We start from the raw sequence: 23424 nt of genomic DNA, 5'->3' as shown, positions 1-23424 counted from the left end.
ACATCTGCCAGATAATAGCGCAAGACTAGGATCGGGTGAATCCCACAGTGGATGGGAGAATCTCATGGGAGTGCAACAGTTCCTGCACCTCAAATTCAAATGAGGAGATCGAAATATGGAGAACCGATTGCATGAAGTCACAACACTCAACTGTAACATGATGATTAGATCACTACGACGCATGACAACCGAGGCATGACAACAATGACACAACAAAGGAGGAGGATTTTGTCAATCCTAGCGGAACTTCAATCATAAGGCTGAAGCCACAGGGGGCAATGGAAGAGGCACTGTGCACGGCAATCACACTAGGGTGGTGTGCACAAAGGAAGATGAGGAGGAATGAGCGCGGAGGTAGAAGGCAGTTCCAGGTATGGATTGGCGGACGTGCGTGGAAAACGCAGCCAGGGCAGCCAAGACAGAGCAGGGCGGCCACCCATCTACAATGGCGGACACAGTGGTATGTTGTGCAACCATCGACCCAACTGAATCTGTGTAACAAGGGTTCGTTGGGCCGATAAGACTGTAAACAGAGCAGGGTGTGCCAAGGAAACTCTATCCACGGTCGGACGGGAAGTAAAGGGAAATTCCCCGACCACTGCCCCTACCGTTCAAACTGAATGAACAAACCTAGATGAAAGGATCCAGTGGTTGCAGGAAGCCATTTAGCACGGTAGCTTGAGACTTCGTGAACTGGAGGAAAGAGGGGCAAGACTAAGAAGGAAAAGTGCGAGGCTGGACGAAGAAATTGAAAAAATAAAAATAGGAGACCCACAAATGGACCGTGCGAGCACATGAGGGAAGGAACCAGACCTAGTCGGCCCTCCTACAATCCTAGCACAAGCCATGACCCTGCTATCATGGTTGCGACTGCACCCTACTGAACAAGGGAGTACAAACCACAAGAAGCTATTCAATTTGAAGGTACGTGAAGGGTGCCCGTGGCCTGGGCTAGCAGGGAAAAGGAAGGCTCACACGAAAGGTGTGACCACCTGACTATCTATAGGAGGCCCAGTCTCAGCACTCCACGCAGTTGAAAGAGGGTGCAGGACTATAAAACAAGTTGCAGGAAAGCTGCGCGATTCGGCCATGGTGCGCAGGGCCAGTCAAATGCATAGAATGCACCCGCGTACTAGGGGCTGCACTACCATGTGGGAGGGATAGAAGGCGACTGTTGCAGTTACTGTTCATGATAAGATGTCCCATTTACGACATCGAGGAGCAGGCGGCAGGCAATTAAGGAACAGGGGTAACCGCCAAGATAGCATTAATGAGCCACGAATAGGGTGAAAGGTCTAATTTGAATTCAAAATCGTATATAACGAGCAAGTGAAGGGGCACACAACAAAGCTTGATCATTCAAAGAATAGGACGCCGTGGGTTCAAACCGAGAGGAGCAAGATGAATGAAAAACTGATGAAAGAAAGCTTGTGGTTTCAGGAATTGCCAAAGGAAATACAAGAGTCATTACTCAGGTCAATAACCCCCACTAAGGAGGTTCCATAGAATCCTATGCCATAGGTAGTTGAAATCCCTAAATCACCTAGGATGCCACGGACCAAGAATGACCCCCAAATACCAGGACCCATAAGGATGTCGCCGTGAAATCTGCAATTTAGCAAGCTCACAATGGAAGAAAAGGGCAAAGCTATTACTATTGAAAGCGACGAGGAGGAAGAGGGACCTCTGACCTATGTTGAAGAAATAAAACTAGACGAAGAAGGCAAAGAAGATATCCAGCCAGTAAGACGACCCAAGTATGTTCCTCCAAGAAAAGGGAAGGCTAAGGTCCCTATAAATCTAGATGATGTTGACAACATACTCATCACCTCGTCCCTTCCTAAAGAGGTGCCGCTTGAAGGAACGGCGACCGGCCGCATCTCGACTATGAAGTTTGAAGACTGGGACCTTGCAGATACCGATAAGCTTCCCCATTTGGCAACCAGCAAACTAATGAAGCAAAGTGTGGAGGGAACTGTTACAACACTTTAGCCAAGGAAGTGGCTGCGAAAGGTGGAGGAAGTTGGGTTACTCTGTCTCCTATCTATTCCACATTTTCAACGGCCCCCCATCACAATATTGGTCATCCGACAATTACTCTGTTTGGTACACGATGGATACTTATGGATAGACAAACCCATTCCCATCATGGCCAAACTTATTCACAAGATCATGCAGCTTCCCTATGAAGGCAAGGACCCCATGGAAATAGTTGCTATGAGTGGCGATGTGACGATGATGGAAACCTTGAAAAATAAATACAATTTGGAGAAGAAGCAGCGAGGGTATGCTATTTACAGTATTCTAAACAAAGGGGTTTGTGTTGCTACCCAGTTGCTGGCAGGAAAAATGATGTAGAAAAGCCGCACCAATGAGGTCCCAACAATAGTCGTCGCGCTAGCGGAGCAGTGAGTAGAAGGGGAACGGTTCAATTGGGCACAGTTCCTCTGTGACGAATTCCTAACCAACTGCAGGGAGGTCCAAGAGGAGGGTAAGACTTTCCACTATGCATGGTTGCTGTTATCCATCATGTTGTTTACAAGTGAACTACTCGAAGATAGCCAGTTCCCTTCCTTGGACCAGGATTGGCCAAAAGCCACCAAATACGCGTCGCTCTGGGCGACAAGGGACGCTGCAAGAATTCGAGGCATCAAGATTTTCTGGATACTAAGGGAAGAAAACGTCCAACACTGGATCAACTAGCAACCCCGTCTATCCGACGAGACATATGACAGTGTGAATAACATCGCTGAGTTTAAGGTAGACATGCACTATGTATACATCCAGGCATGCAAGGACCCAGACCAGATGTGGTCCACACTCCCCTTCATTGCCATTGACAAGGATGTCTTTGTAGTATTGGATACCTGGCCACCAGAGTGGCGCGGACCCGACGCGGTGGGGCGCGATGAGACCTCTATCCAAAAACAGAAGACTGAAGCTAAGAGCATAGCACAGCAAAAGAGGAACGAACAACACGCTACAAAAGTACGGGTGGCCCAGGAGGCAGCACAGGCTTCTATAGGTAAAACACCCACAGAAGGGGTTGCGACGACAAAGGACGAAAGCAGTCCAAAGGTGCCCATAGAGACGGCCACGGATACAAGGACGGAAGGAACGCCACCAACCACCACGGGTGCGCCCTCAAAATGGCCACAGCCGATAGAACGGACAAAATCGCGGAAGAAGGCTAAGGTGTCTAAATGGGACGGAGAACTGACCACACTGACTGAGGGCGACCTAGGTGACATAGGGGACACACTTCACGAAGTCACCCGGGAAGCAATCGACAAGGCCATGTCGGAGCAACAAATTTTGTTGGGGGTGCTCTGCGCACAGATACAGGAACTTGGGACATGGGCCTCGCAGGTGAGAACCATCGCTACTCGTGGCGTTACAGGTATGTCAGCCACTGAGAAGCTACTAAAGGCCCAAATGGCTAATACTATCGCGATCCTAGCAGGAGCATTGATAACAAAAAATGCGGCAGACAGAGCTATGGTGGGCCAGCTTACGAGGCTTGGATTAAATTTGGCTACCCTCCCACGTAAAAGCTTGTACCAGCTCTAGGACAGTGCAACGATGGAGCTCCACGCCAGGGAAGGACGCATAAAACAAGTATTTAGCGAACAGAGAATTAATATAGAATAGTTGAGCCTCCAACGGGACAAAGTGGTCGCACAGAGTTAGTAGTTGGAGCAACTTGTAGGGGAAGCATGTTCATGTGCCCCTGAGCTGGAGATTGCGGTCGAGTTGCCTGTTGGCATACGAATCCACAAGCTAGCTAGAGGGTTTCACAAAGAAAAGGAGGAGGCTGCGAGGATTCAGTTAGCTCTTAGCTTGCAGATTGCAGAGCTAAAACTCAAAGCACAACCTTCTACACCACCAGAGGTCACCGAACAGTGGAGAGGCATCATTCAATCCGGACGAGAAACAATAGCACGTGCTATGCAGGAGTGCTCTGATGTGTTGGATCAATCACTTCTTATGCTCATGTCCCTACAGGAGGATCCAACCTTACAACAGTTGGAAATAGAGGCAAGGGAGCTACAGCAAGCCTATGATAATGTCAAGGGGACCACGCAGACAGTTGCTATTATGCAGCATTTGGCCAAAATGAGGGAGGCTCAGGCTCTTAAGATACAGGCTAACGCCGCTCGGCAAAAAGCAGTAGTAATTAAAGAACGGATCTAGCCTTGGCTTGATCAGGCGTTTGAGGTTTCCACCACCATCGAGCGAAAGGTGGCCCACATGTAGGTAGCATATGCAACCAAACTGGTGACTGAAGAAAATACTGATGCATCGACGGCTCACGTAGAACAAGTACAGAAGATGGTGAAAGAATTTGTTGCAAGTGTAAGCAAAGCACAAAAGTTGTTGCATGACCTTCACACAAAGATTATTGCACTAGCCGAGTCACTCGGGATGAGTCACATTGATTGTGTTGGGGGCTTGTTGGGTAGCGGAGGACCCGCGTAACGGTTTTGGGACCCTAAGTCCACAATTTTGGGAAAAAGGTATAGTAAAGACTCCGCGAAGTGCATGAAGCGCGAATTGTAATGAGTCAAGTCAAAGGATTGTCCGCTCGAAAATAATGAAAAATAATAGGAAGTGAGTCGGCCTGCCCATGGTCCGCGGAGCATGGGAATGTATAAATAGAGCAAGGCTCTATGGCTAGAAGTCAGTTTTTTAGAAGTCTTTGTCTTGGATCTTGGTGTTATGGGTTTGTAAAGACAGTATTATCTGCATCTATAAGTCCGAGTCAAGGGTGTTGGTAGATAGATAGAGGCTCTACAGCTGTGTGCGCAGAGGCCTGGTAAAGTCAGCAGTTGTGTGCGTGGACCCTTGTAGCTGAGTGCAAAAGACAGATCTGGTTGTGTTGACGGAGATTTCAATAAAGATAAGTGGTTTCTAAAGTATCACGGATCTATTGTGTTCTGGTTTATGCATCTGTTATATGAGTTTATATCTTTTTATGATTGCGCGCACTGGGTTTTATTGTTAAATGTTTGCTTAAATATAATAACTAGAAGATCAGATCTATAACAATTCCATTAAGAAGAAAGTACACCCGCGCGGATCTTCGCGGAAGCCCGATAATAGTCTAGAGTGGTGTGAGGCCACAAAATGGTTTACGACCCCTCTAGACCACATCAATACATCCCAAGGGTGCAGAAACTTGGTTCCAGCACCCTCCCCTGCTACCTCGAGTGAGACCTCAGTCCACGCTCCGCGGGTTGTTGCCGAAAGGGCTGGTAGCTATGGGATTTGTTTGGCTAATAACTCTTCTGAACTTGGGTCAGGGCCCAAGAAGCCAACAGAGATGACCTTACTGTATTTCTTATCAAAGATCAAAGAGATGGCAGTAGGTGGGGCTACCTCCGGTATCGTATATAACTTAGTACCCAAAGAAATAATAATAGAGTGGGGTCTAGACTCATATACAACATGTTTCGTCCATAAGTATGGTTGTCCTAATAATACATCACAAGCTTCAAGAGGAGCAACATCACATAGTACCTCATCCGTGAATGGCTTGATATTGTAGGGAAGGTGATACTACTAGCTGACGTGGAAATCCCATCCTTGGTGAAGCCACCCAATGGTGTATGGCATTGGATGTGTTGTAGGCGGTAGGGCCAGCCGCTTCACGACCTCTACTGAAATGAGGTTCTTTTGGCTCCTGCTATTGACAATGAACTACAACAGAGAACCCTTCAACCACATTTGTGAGTAGAATAGGCTCTCCCCCTCTTCTGGATCTTTAGGCTCAATATTTGGGATCATGGTGATGGCCACAGTGGCATTGGGTTTCGCACCAATGATATGATCCCCTTTTTCATTCTTGTTGTCAGGTTCTCACTCAGAGTTAGAACATGCATGAGACTCAGAAGCCTTTAGCTTGGCTATGAGTGACTTCTTGGATTGAAACTCACTTGTGTTGTGAGTGGAGCTCTTATGGAACTCACACCACTTTCCCGTGTCCTTCTTTGTCTCCGTGGTGTTGTTCTTTTCTTGCACCTTCAGCGGGTTATACTGGGTCGTCCTACCTTGGCTTTGTCCTTTGCTCTACAATTTAGGGGTGCCTTTCCCTTACTTTGGCTTCACATATCCAAAGTCTCATTTTTTCTGTTTAAGCTTCTACTCAATCTTGGCAGCATATTAGTATGTCGTGCTGAGCGAGGAATGTCCAAGAACACCACCTCATCTTAGATGTACTTGTGTAGGCAGTTGCGGTACTTGAGTACCAAATGTTTCTCAGAATCCTTGATACCCAACTTTGTGCGAAGGGTATGAAAAATATTGGTAAACTCTGACATGTCATAGTCCCTTCCCTATCATAGTTTGGTCCACTTTATGTACTTGTCCTCATAGCACCCGACATGGTAGTACTGCTCCTTGATGGCATCCTGGAACAAATTCCAAGTGGGTGTGGCCAAAAATAGTGAGGGTGTACTTTCATCCTTCTCCTCATAGTAGGTTTCCCACCAATCCTTGACATGGGGGGTGACTTTGAGAAGAGAAAAAGTAATATTTTCCCGGATGGAAAAATCATGAATAGAAAAGTATCCTTCTAGCATATTTAACCATTTATCTGCGTTGTCCACATCTATCTGACCGTCAAATATTGGAATGTAAAAGTTAACTTGTATCTTAAAGGGTGTAGTGCTTCCAGAGTAGCTACTAGAAGTAGATGCATCACCTATGGGCAGCTGCTGAAGTATCTGGGAAAAGTTGTCCATTATCGCATTCCTCTATCTCTCGAGGGCTTCTTCAAGCAAGATTGTGAAAGGATCTCATCTTTATTTTCTTTCCCCATGGGAATCCATTAGGATTTGTGAAGTAGGTCTTGCAAAGGTTCAACCAGTTCAAGCCCTAACTCCTTATATTCTGACCTCACTAGGGACATGCAAAAAAAAAACAGAGAAAGAGCAAACCGCTCTAATACCACTTATTTGAATTTAAAAATGAACGCAACAAATTACAGATATAACCATAAATACAAAGATGCAACAGAAATAATATTTCCTTTCATTACTATCAAATGTTGAAATATGTTTACAAACATAATGATAATAAGGCTAGCTCGGGTGATGGTAGCTTATCTCTAAGAAGAGATGTGGCAGCTACATGCCTCTGAACTGTGTTACAATGAGGCTCAAGGGCCTATTTAATATTGAAAAACATGATAAAACCCTAAACAACCAAAACCCTAACCCTAGGGGAAGTAACACCAAGAGTTTGTGGCCCTTGTTGGGGTTAGTTGGGCAACCAAATTCCTGGGGTCATAGCTTGGTCATATTATCTTCATTTGTCATGTACAATACCTTGTTGGAAATTTTTGTTCGAGTACTATGAGATTTTTTGTAATCCCTTTCTTATGGCTATGGCCCTGTAGCAGACCTAAATAAAAACATCATTTAGGGGGTCAAAATTGCTCCGGAAGTTCGGGACCCAAAAGTATTCCAAAAATAGTAAATGTTGAAATAAACAAGGAAACAAATGAAACTGACTAGAGGTCTAGGTGGGATATGTGGGTGGCCACCAATATCCACCTAGATCATTTGAGAATAAAAGACCCAAAAAAGGATTTCCTAGTTTACACATAGGCTTGCGTGGGAGGGCTAGGTGGATTCTTCATGCAAGAAGAAAATGTAATCTATTATGAATCAAGGAAACTAAATGAGAATGAAAAAAACTATGTTACTCATGGCTTGGATCTAGTAGTAATCATGCATGGACTAAAGATGTGGAGGTGCTACTTTCTTGGGAGAAGTTTTGTGTTGATAACATATCATGGGGGACTAAGATACTTGTTTGATCAAGGCAAGGTAAGTGTTACACAAGCAGCGCACTCGGTAGCCATGAGCACTTATGAAGTTCACAACAAAGAAAGGATTAAGGAGGCATTGCTGCATGATGATATTTTTCAGTATGTGAAGGAATACTTATAACGGGAACTATAAGGAGAAATAAAAAATAATTATAAGATCACTAATGATGGTATGTTTTTGTTCAAATATAGATGGTATGTACCCTGTGTGACCAACTTGAAGAAACTCATAATGGATAAGTTTCACAAAATACCTTATTCAGGTCATCCTAGTTACTAGAAAATGATAACATCTAATATATCTATATATATATATATATATATATATATATATATATATTATTGGCGAGGAATGAAGAAGGAAATAAATAAGTATATTGCTACATGCTTGGAATGAAAATAAGACAAAGTAGAATGTAGACATCCAATGAGATTACTACAACCAATTCCAATCATTGAGTGGAAATGGGAAGCCATATCCATGGACTTCATCACGGGATTACCAAATACATCAAAACAACATGATGTTGTTATGGTGATAGTGGAAAAATTGAGCATGGAAATTCCATGGGGGCTTCAATGGGGGGGCAATACCATACCACATGTGTTCATATTGGGGAATATATGTTGAAGAAAAAAATGACATAATATATTGAGTATATAGTAGGGGTAAGAGGTTTTTATTTTGGCAGCTATAAAAAATGGAGGTCAAAGTTAATGAGAAAATATAAAGGGGTATAAAAAATGTTAATGAAAAATCAGATACCTACAATATCTGGTGAAAGTAGGGGTATTTTAAATTGGGAAGGTGTATTAGGTTCATATTGGTAGGGGTTTAAATAATGTGATTTTTATAGGTATTTTCCAATATGTAGGGAAATTAGGGTTTTTTTAGCATGCCACAGATGCACGTGATATGTTAGTGGTTCATTGAGTGAAGCCCCCGTGGGAAATTCACTCTATAAATATTAAATCCACCAATAGAGATATTGACACAACTCAATTTTTCATGAAAAAAATATTCATCTTGCTTGCATATCCAAGAAGATCATTTCATACTGGGATGCCAAGTTCACTTCAAATTTTTGGAAACCATTGTTCGCTGGATATGGGAGTCAACTAGGTTTTTGTACATCCTATCATCTTCAAACAAATTTCCAATATGAAAGGGTAAATAGAATCCTAGAAGACATGTTAAGGATGTATGTCATGCATCAACCAAAGAGGTGGGAATAATTCCTACCATTAGTTGAATTTGCATACAACAATGGGTACTAAGAATCACTGAAGATGAGTCCTTTTGAGGAACTATATGGTAGAAAATGCAATACTCCCATTAGCTAGGATGACCCAGTGAACATGGTGGTACTTTGACCTAGAATTTTGAGATAAGTCGAGAAAGAAGTAATTAATGTCAGGAAAAAGCTGAAAGAAACCTAGGATAAGAAGCCCTTTGAGCCCAACTTGAGTTTAAAATCTCCCTTTAACTACCATTTTTTCTAATCCACCCTATGAGTATTCTCTTTGAGGGCCATATTCGCACAAATTTATGTATTAATGCATGATCTTTCATGTATTGTACTTTTTCTCCCACTTTGTCTAAAATTATTTCCCACATTGGAGTTTTCACCATTTGTGGGAGGCATTTTCTTGCATTCCCTGAGATTCTCACTGGTCAATTTTCCTACCGTATTTCAATTTTTCCTTCCTTCATTGCACTTTAGATGCCGATGTAGACTATGTGTTAATCATTGTAGAGCTTGGGTTGTTGGGTTTACAAGATGAATTCTTGGTAGCTTGTCTCGCCACAATATTGCTAAAGGAGGATTGCCCACTCGCAACCATGGGGGAGCCATGCGAGTTGATGAGTTCGAAGGATCAACTAAACCCTAGTTGAGCTATATAGTTTAGGGTTTGGTTCCAAGCTATTTATCCTTCTTGCTTCTCAATCTTATATTATCGTTTAGTTGTATAATTAACTTCTTGTTTTTAGATTTAAATTATTTCCAATCCTATTATCACTATTGTTTTTCTTTTTTTCATTAATCTATTAAATCTATGCATATTCACCAACCATTTAACTTATATACTTGGACTAAGATATATCTAAATTGTGTTGCTGACATCATCCTCTAATGAAAAAAACTAATAAGTTCTGAGGAGGTAGGTATAAGTGGCGATGAATGACCGACTTAGTAGTAGGAAATGTGGCATGATTTTTCATGCCTCTAATGGTGAACATTATATTCCAAACTAAGTCACTCCGCTCATGTTCAATTTCAATGACTTTAAAGTTTGACAACAATTTGATAGTTAAAATTTTGCAAATAAATTCGGTATGAATTTCAATATACTAAAAAAATTTAGAGATTAAAATACTTTTTGATATACATGTGTTTCCTTTTATATATTATTAAAATATTATACTTCTATTATAACTATTTATGAATATATACATTTAAATAATTAAAGTGTATATCATATAGATACAAAATTATGAAAAAGTAATAACAAAATTTAAAATTTAAAATATGTTTTAAATATATTATGTTTGTTTAATATATTTAAATTTTATATTTTATTGAAATAGTACACTTCTATTTTAATTGTTTATAAATTACAAATTTATATAGCTTAATAATGTATAATATAAATAAAAAATTAAAGTAGACATATATAAATATAAAAAAATTAAAATTATTTTGTTATTTATATATGTTTTTTACATATTTAACTTTTATATTTTATTGAAATATTACACTTCTATTTTATATATATATATATATATATATATATATATATATATATATATATAAACAAAATTTAATGATTATTTTTTTTTAATTTACATATGTTTCTTTTATATATTTAATTTTATATTTTATTGAACTATTACAATTTTATAGTAACTATTTATAAATATATAAATTTATATAATTTAAGTGTGTATGATAGAAATAATGATGATGATGATTAATGTCCACTAAAACCAATATGGTCTATGGGACCTTAAGAAGGTAAGAGATTAATTGATATTATTTAACATTTTATTTCTATGATCAAAAAGAAGGGAGAGAAGTGTACCTAGATCATCTTAGTTTTGCTGACTTAATAAGTAAAGAAGGTGCCTAATGTGTCAAATATTTTGAGCATTGGAATGGATATGAGTAAGAGTTGGGCAATCTAAGAGAACGTGCTTTTCATCTTAAACCCTCTCAGAATCACAAAGGTGACAAACTATTTCCTCCCAAAAAGTGTTGGGTAACCAAAGAGAATGTGATTTTCATCTTAAACCCTCTTAGAATCGCAAAGGTGATAGACTCTTTCACTAAAGATATGGAGGTGCTAGGAGAAGCTTTGTGTTGATCACAGATCATGGTGGACAAAGATACTTGTTTGATAAGTGCAAGTTAAATGCCATACAAACTAGATAGTATGATTTGATTAGTGAATTTGATTTTGACATAAAGCATAGCAAGGGCAAGGAAAATTAAGTAGCATATGCACTTAGTAGAAGTCTACAGTTAGTTCAGTTGGAAACCATGAGCACTTGTGAAGTTGACACCAAGGAAAGGATTAAAGTGGCATTGCTACATGATGAGAATTCTTCGTATGTGAAGGAATACTTACAACAAGAACTAGAAGGAGCAATAAATAATAATTACAAGATCATTTCTGATGGTATGTTTTTGTTAAAATATAGATGGTATATACCCTATGTGACTAACTTAAAGAAACTCATAATGGATGAGTTTCACAAAAGACCTTATTCAGGTCATTCTAATCACTAGAAATGATAACAGTTATAAAGGAATTATATTATTGCTTAGGAATGAAGAAGGAAATAGTTGAATATATTGCTACATCCCTGGAATGCCAAAAAGACAAAGTAGAATATAGACATCCATCGAGATTACTACAACTCATTCCAATCATTGAGTCGAAATGGGAAATCATGGCCATGGACTTCATCACTGAATTACCAAAGACATCCAAACAACATGATGTTGTTATGGTGGTAGTGGACAAATTAAGCATGGAAATTCCACGAAAATTCACTTTATAAATAATAAATCCACCAATAAAAATATTGACATAACTCAAATTTTCATTAACTAAATATTCATCTCACTTGAATATAGGACTTAGCTAACTTTTAGTACATCCTATCATCTTCAAACAAATTCCCAATTTGAAAGAGTAAACAGAATCCTAAAAGACATGCTAGAAATGTATGTCATGCAGCAACCAAAGAGGTGGGAAGAATTCCTACCATTAGTTGAATTTACATACAACAATGAGGTACCAAGAATCAATGAAGATGAGCCCTATTGAGGAACTATACAGTAGAAAATGAAATACTCCCATTAGCTGGGATGGCCCAATGAACATAACAATATTTCAACCTAGCATGTTGAGAGAAATGGAGAAGGAAGTGATTAATATCAAGCATAAGTTGAAAGAAACCTACGATAAGAAGTCTTTTGTGCCCAACTTGAGTTCAATGTGTCCCTTTAACGACCATTTTTTCTGATCCACCCTATCCATATTCTATTTGAGGACCATATTCCCACAAATTTATGTATTAGTGCATTATCTCTCATGTATTTTATTTTTTCTCCCACTTTGTCTGAAATTATTTCCCACAGTGGAGTTTTGACCATTTGTGGGAGGAATTTTCTCACAGTTCTTGAGTTTCTTGCTTGTTAATTTCTGTGCTCTATTTCATTTTGTCCTTCCTTTGTTCATGCTTTAGATGTTGTTGTCGACTATGCGTTATTCCTTGTAGAGTTGGGATTGTTGGGTCTATGAGATTAATTCTTGGTAGCTCATCCCACCACAATATTATGAGAGAAAGTGTTGCTTGACCATGTCCTCCAGACGGCAGAGAGGGGCAACCCTCAGTCTTTTTTGCAGGCCATCGACTCCTACAGCAGGCGCACCAGCTGGCTCATGAACATTGGCGACGATAAGGGCCCCCTTATCGATTCTGCCCTTTCAAAATACAATCCCAGGGTCGCACTCGAGATCGGGACGTACTGCGGTTACTCTACTGTCAGGATCACCTCGCAGATGCAGAGGCCTAAGAGTATGCTCTAGCGGTGGATCATCTTTGCAGTCAATTTTCCTCCAACTTCTCCGCTTTCTGGAGTTCTGAGTAGGATCCCAGAAATCCTTAACTTTGTTTAACCCTTGGGAATATGTTTCCTGCTTGAGGCTTAAAACATCCTCTGTTAATAGCATTGATTCTTGTTGCCATTTTTCCTCCCAAAAGACTGCAAGATCTCCTGCTCTAATTTCCCAAAAACTATTTTTTTGAACTAGGCTTCTATTTTTCCAAGCTTTGTTCCAGAAATGAGATCCTTTTAAATTTCTAGACATCCTTATGAGATCATTAGTGTGCCAAGAGTTGGCATATTTCTCTTTCCAGATCCTTGCCCACTGGGCTGTTGGCTCCTGAACCCATCGCCACCAAAGCTTGGCTCCAAGCACTCTACTGAGAATCTCCTGATCATCCAAGCCTAGACCCCCATGACTCTTGGGTTTACAGATTTTATCCAAAGAAACCAGGGCCTACTTCTTCTTTGTTTCTTCCTTACCCCAGAGGAAATCTCTTTGTATATTCCTAAATTTCTCTAAAACCCATTTGGGAGCTGGGAGGGCTGATAACATAAAAACTAGGATGGATTGCAAAATCGCCTTTGTCAGAACCAACCTGCCTGCCAAGTTCAAGACTCTGAAGATCCAATTTTTTACTTTGTCCTGCATCTTATTAATCGCCTGTTCCCAGGTACTCTTGTGCATAGATTTGGATGTGAGAAGGATTCCCAAATACTCTGTGGGGAGGGAATCCCTTTGGAAACCAAGAATTCTTGAGATATTTCTCTGAATAGCAATACTAGTGTTAAAGAAGAATATTTTTGATTTAGAGAGATTGACTTCCATACCTGTAGCCATGGAAAATTCCTTTAGGATTTGATTGTAGGCTAAAGCTTCTTTGACTGTGGGGATTCCTTGCAGCATGGTGTCATCTACAAATTGTTGGTGAGTTAGAGCTTGACCATTCTCAGATAATTGAAGACCTTTGATTTTGCATGAGTCCTTGGCATGCTTAATGGATCTGCCAAGTCCTTCCATCATGAGAATAAAAAGAAAGGGAGAGAGTGAGTCTCCCTACCTGAGACCTATAGAAGGAATGAAAATCTCTCAGGGAGAGCCATTCACCAAAATTGAAAAGTTGGATGAAGTCACTAGAGCCATGACCCATCTGACCCAGTTGTGATCGAAACCAAAAGCAGTGAGAACCTTCTTGATGTAAATCCAATTCACCTTGTCATATGCTTTGGCAATATCCAATTGCATGATCATCCCCCCTGCCTTTTACTAGTAAGCATGTGAACCACCTCATGGGCTTGAATAATGTTATTTAAAATTTGTCTGCCCTCCACATAACCTGCCTGTTCCTCTGATACTAAGTAAGGAAGGAGAGGTCTTAATCTGTTAGCAACAACTTTGGATATTATCTTGTATACTACATTACATAAGGCTATGGGTCTGTACTTATCTACAGTTTGCGCTGAATATTGTTTGGGGATCAAGGAGATGAAGGAGGTGTTGAGGGCTTTCAAGATAGTTTTGCTACACTTGGAATCCTCCGCTACATTCAGTATATCCTGTTTGACAATATGCCAACAAGCTTTAAAAAACTCTACATTGAAACCATCTGGGCCTGGTGTTTTGTAATTTTGCATGTCTTTGAGAACCTCGCTTACTTCCTCTTCAGTAACAGGTCTATTGAGGTTAAAATTGTCCTCTCTAGACACCAACTTAGGGATATGCCTTATCATTTCCTTGATGGATTGTTCCCTGTTTGGATTGCTTTCCCGAGTGATGTTTTGGAAATGCTTGACAAGCACAGCTTCAATATTCTTATGAGTGTTCTGAAGCTCCCCATTCTCGTTCTTTATCGAAGAGATTCTGTTGTGTGCTCTATATAACTATGATAACTTATGTATTAATCTTAATAAATAATTGTAACATATAATTAAAATAAATATAATTAAAAAACAAAATATAAAGAAAAAAAATTATAATAAAATATAATTAAAATAATAAGATATAAATTAAAACAACTAGACCCTAATAAAATTAATAATTTAATAATAATTTAGTAATCCTGTTGACACCTAATCCAAAACGGATGGGTGAACTGGACAGTCATCTAGAAGATGAAATGATCCGTTTTTATTTTTGTATATAAACATGAGTTACCTAATGAATAATATCAATCAGTTTTGTCTCTCGTTCAATGTGGAGTTACCCTGGCCTGACATGGTATCAGAGCAAAGGTCCCAAAATAATGTAACTCCTGCTGAGCGCTGCCTCATCCTGAGCGATTCCCTGATTTTTATTGAATGCCCTGTGCTCTCTGACTGCCAGAGACTGCGCCTCTGTCCTGAAGACTGCGCACTATCCATAATTATGCTGCTGAATGTGCGTTGTTCTCAGTGATTGATATTGAATGCGCATAAGCGTTGATGCGTTTCTAATTGAATGCATCTCCAGACAGAGAGCCGTTACCATGGCCTGAGTCCGAGGCATTTAAACTGTGTGATTTCTTTCCAGAATCTTTCGGCTCTGAAATGGTTTACTTGCATTTTGGTGCCGCCTTCAAGTGAAATTTTCTTTCAATAATTTTTGGGTTTGAGGGATTACACTGCCATTCCATCCCTTTGAATGTCCTTCGCTCATTCTGAATAAACCGCTCTGCTATTTCTTCCACGGTGTCTCCCAAATTGGTTAACTCAGCATCACTTATCTAAGAGACCGCGACCTTGAGTGCTCGACTGATAGCTGTGGTAAAATCCGTGAATGCTGATTTGCATTCTTGGGTTTTTCGGATGATTTCAATGTCCCTGCATCCTCCATCGATCCATTCAAAAATCATACCCTCAGTTTTATTATTCGCTACGTTTTTTGAACTGTAGTATCGACTGCGTTTTTGTAAGAACTGTGGTTACGCTGCGATTCTATTGAAGCGCATGCTTGTGTATCTATTGGTATCGTAATACTCCAGATTTCCCATGGAATTGCTGTGACACAAAGCTGCGGGGATTGTTAGCTTCGAATTACAGTGAGAGATATTTTTTCAAAAAAAAAAAATTGTGCTTTATTTTATGATCTGTACGTTCCCAATCTTATCGGATATGCAAGGATATTAGCCAACATTGTTGCATTTGGAGAGTGCTTTTCCAACAAGAAGCTCTTCACTGCACTTTATTTTGTTAGCTTTGTATGTGATGAATTGGATGGACGTTTTGCACGCATGCTGAATCAAGCATCTACTTTTGGAGCTGTCGGTGACCTGGCTGCAAGTGGCCTTTTGAAATTGCGGGAATTGAAATAATAATACAGTGAAGTGAATGCGCTCTTTTTTTTCAATTGCATTGATAATATTGTAGCAGTGATATATGAGCGCCCTCTTTTTTCAAAACAATATTGTAGCAGTGATATATGAGCGCCCTCTTTTTTCAAAACATAATATTGTAGCAGTGATATAGGTTGAAGAGATACCTTGAGCGCCCTCTTTTTTTCTCAAAACATAATATTGTGGAAGTGATATAAAGAAATGGTGATATAAGAAATGCTGATGATATGCTGATGAAATGTTAGAAGAAAAATAAATGCATAAGGCTATCATATAAGGATTTTTTTTCTCTCAACAGAAGTTTTTTGGCAGAGATATTTTTTTTTACAGAATGCATTCAATCATTTCTATGGTAGGAATAGTTCTCACTGGCAAGGAGAACTATTCAGAATGGTCTCGGATGGTAAAACACACCCTCATCTACAATGAGCTGTGGAAAGGAGTGTGTGTCGGAGAAGAAGACAAAGACCCTGTGCAGCCTACATCAGATAAAGAACTTGTTATTTGGGAAAACAAGAACAGCAAAGCCTATGCATTGATCGCAACATCTGTAAATGAGGAATTAAGTCGTCATATTTCATCCTATTCCACTGCCTTTGAAGCTTTACAAAAGCTGAAAGAACTCTATGATACACATTCTGCACTTGAAGTTGTTCAGCTCATGATTAAACTCTTCACTCTTGAACTGGAAAATAATGATCCTCTTGCTCTTGCATCTGAAATAAATTCTATAATGCGTGATATTAAATCCACTAAGGTTGAGCTGGATATCTCTCTTATTGCCTTTCTCAAAGCACTCTATCCTACCTACTCTAATTATCTTGAGTCTTTACAAGCAAATGGAAATCTTAAAGATATAACCTTTGACACTCTTGTGAAAAAGTTTGCTGAAAGAGAGAAAGCCTTTGGAAATAAAACAGTCCCTAAATCTTCTGAAGAGACTGTTTGCCTTGCTCATAAAGAAAAGCATCCTGCTCAAGATTCTACAAGAGGAAGAGGTGGACGAAGAGGAAGAGGAAGATACTTCAGAGGCAGGGGGGCAGACATCCTCAAGCAGAAAAGGAAAATCTGCATTGCATTCACTGCAAACGAAATGGATCACATGATGCTTCTACATGCAAGCTACCATGGGACAAAGCTGAACAGAGAAGAAATCAACAGAAAGGTAAAACTGATGACACAGACAAAGATAAAGCACCTGAATCCGCTCACTATATTGAGGCACAATGTAACATTGGAGTAAATGAAGATCTGTTTAATGTTTCACTTGCTTCTTCGAAAAATGACTGGTTGCTTGATTCAGGAGCAACCTGTCATATGACTCATAGGAAAGATTTCTTTGAAGATTTCACTGATAATGTTGATGGAGCAGTATACTTTGCAGATCAGTCAAAAATCAAGCCATCAGGGCTTGGCACAATCAGGCTTACACTGCCTGGTCTTCCAGACTTTCTTTTGGATCATGTTCTATATCTCCCACAGTTCAAGAGAAACTTGCTGTCCCTGGTCCACATCCGCCAGCAAGGTCACTCCATTCATATGTTTGATGGAAAGCTTGAGGTAAGAAAGGCATCTGACCATTCACTTGTCATGAGGGGTATAGAAGAAGAAAGACTTCTTAAACTGCAAGGAACCTCTGCTCATGCACAGCATTTTTCATATATTTCTCATCATGATGAAGGTACACTTCCATCAAGTTTATTATGGCATGCTAGATTTGGACATTTAAACTATGATAGTCTCCGCTTGTTGAAGAAAAATGGTGTTGCTGGTTTGCCTACAATTCCTAGAAAACATAAACAATGTGATGCTTGCATTCTAGGAAAGCATAGCAAACAGTCTTTTCATGATTCACATTCAAGAGCACATAGGAAGCTTGAACTTATTCATTCAGATTTATGTGGTCCAATGCCTGTTCCTTCTACAAATGGAAATAAGTATATCATGACATTTATTGATGATTACACTAGAATGTGTTGGGTTTATTTATTGAAGAACAAAGCTGATGCTTTTCAAACATTCAAGAATTTTCATAAGTGGATTGAAAATGATGCACAATCTCATATTGGGTCTATTCGCACTGATAATGGAAAAGAATATACATCAAATGAATTTGAACACTATCTTCGCCAACATGGAATTAAACATCAAACAACTGTGCCTTATAATCCTCAACAGAATGGTGTAGCTGAAAGAATGAATAGAACAATTTTGAATATGGTATGATCCATGCTTTTCTTCAAAAATGTAAAGACAATGTTTTGGGCTGATGCTGTTCTATGTGCTGCATATATAAAGAATAGATGTCCATCTAGTGCTATAAGAAACAAGACTCCTTATGAATTGTGGTATGGACATGTTCCTTCGGTAAAACATCTCAGGATTTTTGGTTCCACCTGTTATGCTTTAATACCAAAGGTACATAGAAACAAACTTGGTGCTAGAAGTCGTAAGTGTATCTTCCTGACGTATTCAAACACATCTAAAGCATACCGCCTCTATGATGAAGTAAATAAAAAGTTTGTTTTATCTAGAGATGTCATTTTTCTTGAATCATCCAAATCTGACAGTGTTGTTGAGCGGCAACTTGATCGCTTGGATAGATTCACAAAACCGAAATCATTTCAAGAGTTTGATAATCAGATTCCACATCTTGAAGGGGGGATTCCTATACTAGATCAATATGTGGAATCTTCTTCTGAAGAACAATCTCCCCTGCATGACACTCCAACAACGGATGATGCTTTAAGTGATGTAATTGATAGAATTAGGAGACTCAATCTTGATTCAGACCCAACTCAATCAACAGAACAGCCTGGACCATCTCAGAAATGTCCCCCAAAGTGGCTGACAAAGACACTTGAAAGTGTTCATCCTGATGAAATTGGAAAAACAGGAACCAGAAATACAAACCGACAAGATGGAGGTGATGTAGATAACTCTAATTCACCTGTTGATATGGATGTTACTTATGATTGTGAATTGAACTTGTCTACAAATTTTGAACCAACTTCCTTCAAAGAAGCTGCTTCTCATGATGAATGGAAAGAAGCGATGCAGAAGGAGTATGATGCCCTCATAAAGAATGGCACTTGGAAGCTGTTTGATCCTCCATTTGGAACCAAACCAATTGGCTGCAAGTGGGTCTACAAGAACAAGTACAAAGCTGATGGCTCACTTGACAAGGACAAAGCTAGGCTTGTGGCAAAAGGTTTTGCACAGAATGAAGGGGTCGATTATGAGGAAACTTTTGCTCCCACAGCAAAATGGGCCACCATCCAGACACTCTTTGCACTAGCTGCTCAGAACGGTTGGAAAGTCCATCAAATGGATGTAAAAACTGCATTCTTGAATGGATATCTAAAAGAGAATGTTTTTATGTCCCAGCCTGAAGGATTTGCTGTGAAAGGACATGAACACAAAGTATGCAAACTTGTGAAGTCCTTGTATGGCCTCAAACAAGCACCACGAGCCTGGTATGAAAAACTAACTGAGCATCTTCTGAAACTCAACTTCAAACATTTTGATCTTGATGATGCAACTTTATTTGTTAAGAAAGTTGGCAAAACAGTTGTATATCTTGTGGTATATGTAGATGATCTTTTAATGACAGGGAAAAATGAAAGCTATATTACATCCATAAAGAAAGAATTAGCAAAATTTTTTGAAATGACTGATTTGGGCTATGTTCATTACTATCTTGGCATTGAAGTAACCCAACATCCAAAGTCCATATTTCTTTCTCAAAAGAAATACATTGGAGATTTGTTAAACAGATTTGGCATGACACAGTGCAATCCCCTTTCTACTCCAATGGAACAAAACTTGAAGCTCACATCTATTGAAGGAAAGGAATTTGAAGATGCAACAAAGTATAGACAGCTTGTAGGAAGTCTCATCTACCTCACTACTACCAGACCAGACATTTCATTTGCTATTGGAATCCTCTCCAGGTTTATGCAAAATCCTTGTGAGGGACATTGGTCTGCTGCAAAAAGAGTTCTAAGGTACTTGAAGGGAACTCAAGACCTTGGAATCAAGTATACACAGGTGAACGACTTCAACTTGATTGGATACTCTGATTCAGACTTCGATGGAGACAAAGAAACTGGGGTATCTCCTTCAGGATATGCTATGAGTCTTGGATCAGGAGCTGTCTCCTGGAGATCACGCAAACAATCAGTACCAGCAGATTCCACAACAGAAGCAGAATATGTGGCAGCAGCTGAAGCAACGAAAGAAATTGTGTGGCTCAGGAAAATTCTTGAAGATTTGCAGGTAAAACAAATACAATCAACTCCACTCATGATTGATAACACATCTGCAATAAAGTTGGCCAAGAATCCAAAGTTCCATGATCGTACTAAGCACATCAATACTAAATATCATCTGATCCGACATCATGTTGAGGCCAAAACAATCCATCTCCGTCATTGTTCCACAAACGAGCAAATTGCAGACATCTTCACCAAAGCGCTTGGAAGAGAAAAGCTTGAAAGATTCAGAACGATGCTTGGACTCACCAACATCCCTTCAGATTAAAGGGGGGAATGTTGACACCTAATCCGAAACGGATGGGTGAACTAGACAGTCATCTAGAAGATGAACTAATCCGTTTTTATTTTTGTATATAAACATGAGTTACCTAATGAATAATATCAATCAGTTTTGTCTCTCGTTCAATGTGGAGTTACCCTGGCCTGACAAATCCCTAATATCTGTCGGCAATGCATGTCATACATCTATTTATTAAACTAAATAATAAAAGCAGTTTTCCACTAATCTTTCACATCTTGAAGATGAACCACGATTTTTGGTTCGAAAAGTCGATCAAAACAAGACCTAATGCGATGAATCTGGAAGATGATCTACACAATTATGAAGATCACAGAAACCTAAAAGATAAAAATAAACCATTAATTAATATTAAGGAGAGATAGCCCCAATAAAAATGTCTTGGCTCTTTCTTAATCAATAAATTATTATTGTCCAAAAGAAATAACAAATAATTTTTAATATATTTAATATAAACAAAATGAAATATAAAATATCATGTTGTTCTAAAATTTCTAACTTGTTATTAATTAGCAAAACTTCTCAAACAAATTTCATAATTAATATTATATACATAATATTGGAAAAATCAATGCTATATTTAATTAATTAATTAATTAATTAATATATAAAATATAATATAATATAAGATGTCTAGAGGCATATTTTACAAATGAATAAACTAAATATTACTATGTTATAAAAGTAAATGGAATCTAGTTTTAATTTAAATTTGAGGTTTGACTTTTTTTATGAATGAGTTTGATGTATATGGAATATAGAATAATACATATAATAATTAATAATATATATACAATTTGAGTGACCTAATAGTTAACAGCACGTGTTTTTTCCTAAAAGATCATAAATTTAAAATTAAAACCATGTAGAGTATGTATATCTTATTAAACTTAACAATTAAATATATATAGTTTGATAATATATAAAATCTGTAATTAATTTTATTTTACATTAAATTTAATATATAATAACAAATTAAATAAATTTTATTGTATGGAATCTAGTTTTAATTTAAATTTCAGGTTTGACTTTTTTATGAATGAGTTTGATGTATATGGAATATAGAATAATATATATAATAATTAATAATATATATACAATTTGAGTGACCTAATAGTTAACAGCACGTGTTTTTTCCTAAAAGATCATAAATTTAAAATTAAAACCATGTAGAGTATGTATATCTTATTAAACTTAACAATTAAATATATATAGTTTGATAATATATAAAATCTGTAATTAGTTTTATTTTAAATTAAATTTAATATATAATAACAAATTAAATAAATTTTATTGTATGGAATCTAGTTTTAATTTAAATTTCAGGTTTGACTTTTTCATGAATGAGTTTGATGTATATGGAATATAGAATAATATATATAATAATTAATAATATATATACCATTTGAGTGACCTAATAGTTAACAGCACGTGTTTTTTCCTAAAAGATCATAAATTTAAAATTAAAACCATGTAGACTATGTATATCTTATTAAACTTAACAATTAAATATATATAATTTGATAATATATAAAATCTGTAATTAATTTTATTTTACATTAAATTTAATATATAATAACAAATTAAATAAATTTTATTGTATGGAATCTAGTTTTAATTTAAATTTCAGGTTTGACTTTTTTATGAATGAGTTTGATGTATATAGAATATAGAATAATATATATAATAATTAATAATATATATACAATTTGAGTGACCTAATAGTTAAGAGCACGTGTTTTTTCCTAAAAGATCATAAATTTAAAATTAAAACCATGTAGAATATGTATATCTTATTAAACTTAACAATTAAATATATATAGTTTGATAATATATAAAATCTGTAATTAATTTGATTTTACATTAAATTTAATATATAATAACAAATTAAATAAATTTTATTTTTTAATTAAGTTTAATATTTAAATATTAAAAAAAATTAATCATTTATTAGTTAATATTTATAATTCAAAATTTCTATTAAATAATAAAAAAATATTTCAAATATTTTCAATTTTAATCACATCAATTAAAAGAACTAATCTTTTTACACTTCATATCCAACAAAAACAACTATCAATTTAATAATAATAATAATAATAAACCAATCCTTTCACACTTCATTTCTTAAAAACCCAACATTTTTCAACATAATTTAAAAAAGTGAAAGAAAAATATTTTTATAATTTATTATATAAATCATTTTTATAATTATTAATCCTAAATAATAATGAATCATTCATTAATTAAAAAAAATGTTCCAAAGTATACCCATCCTAACTACATATCAACTAAAACAACCAATATTTTATACTCCATTCCCTAAACAATAAAACAATCCATCCTTTTATACTCCATTCTCTAAACAATAACACCAACCAAGAATTAACATTTATAATTCAAATCTTTTATAACAAGGAAAATAACTAAAACAACCTATTCTTTTATACTCCATACTCTAAACAATAAAACAACCCGTCCTTTTATACTACATTCCCTAAACAATAACACCAACCAACATAATAATAATAAAAACAACTTTTTAGCAAATCTTTTCAAGTTCTATTTCTTAAAAAAAACACTTATC

This window comes from Pinus tabuliformis, chromosome 6 (genome assembly GCF_031772625.1).
Source record: "Pinus tabuliformis cultivar Carrire ecotype Pingquan chromosome 6, CPIR1, whole genome shotgun sequence".
Lineage (NCBI taxonomy): Eukaryota > Viridiplantae > Streptophyta > Pinopsida > Pinales > Pinaceae > Pinus > Pinus tabuliformis.
This window is presented reverse-complemented; position numbering follows the sequence as displayed.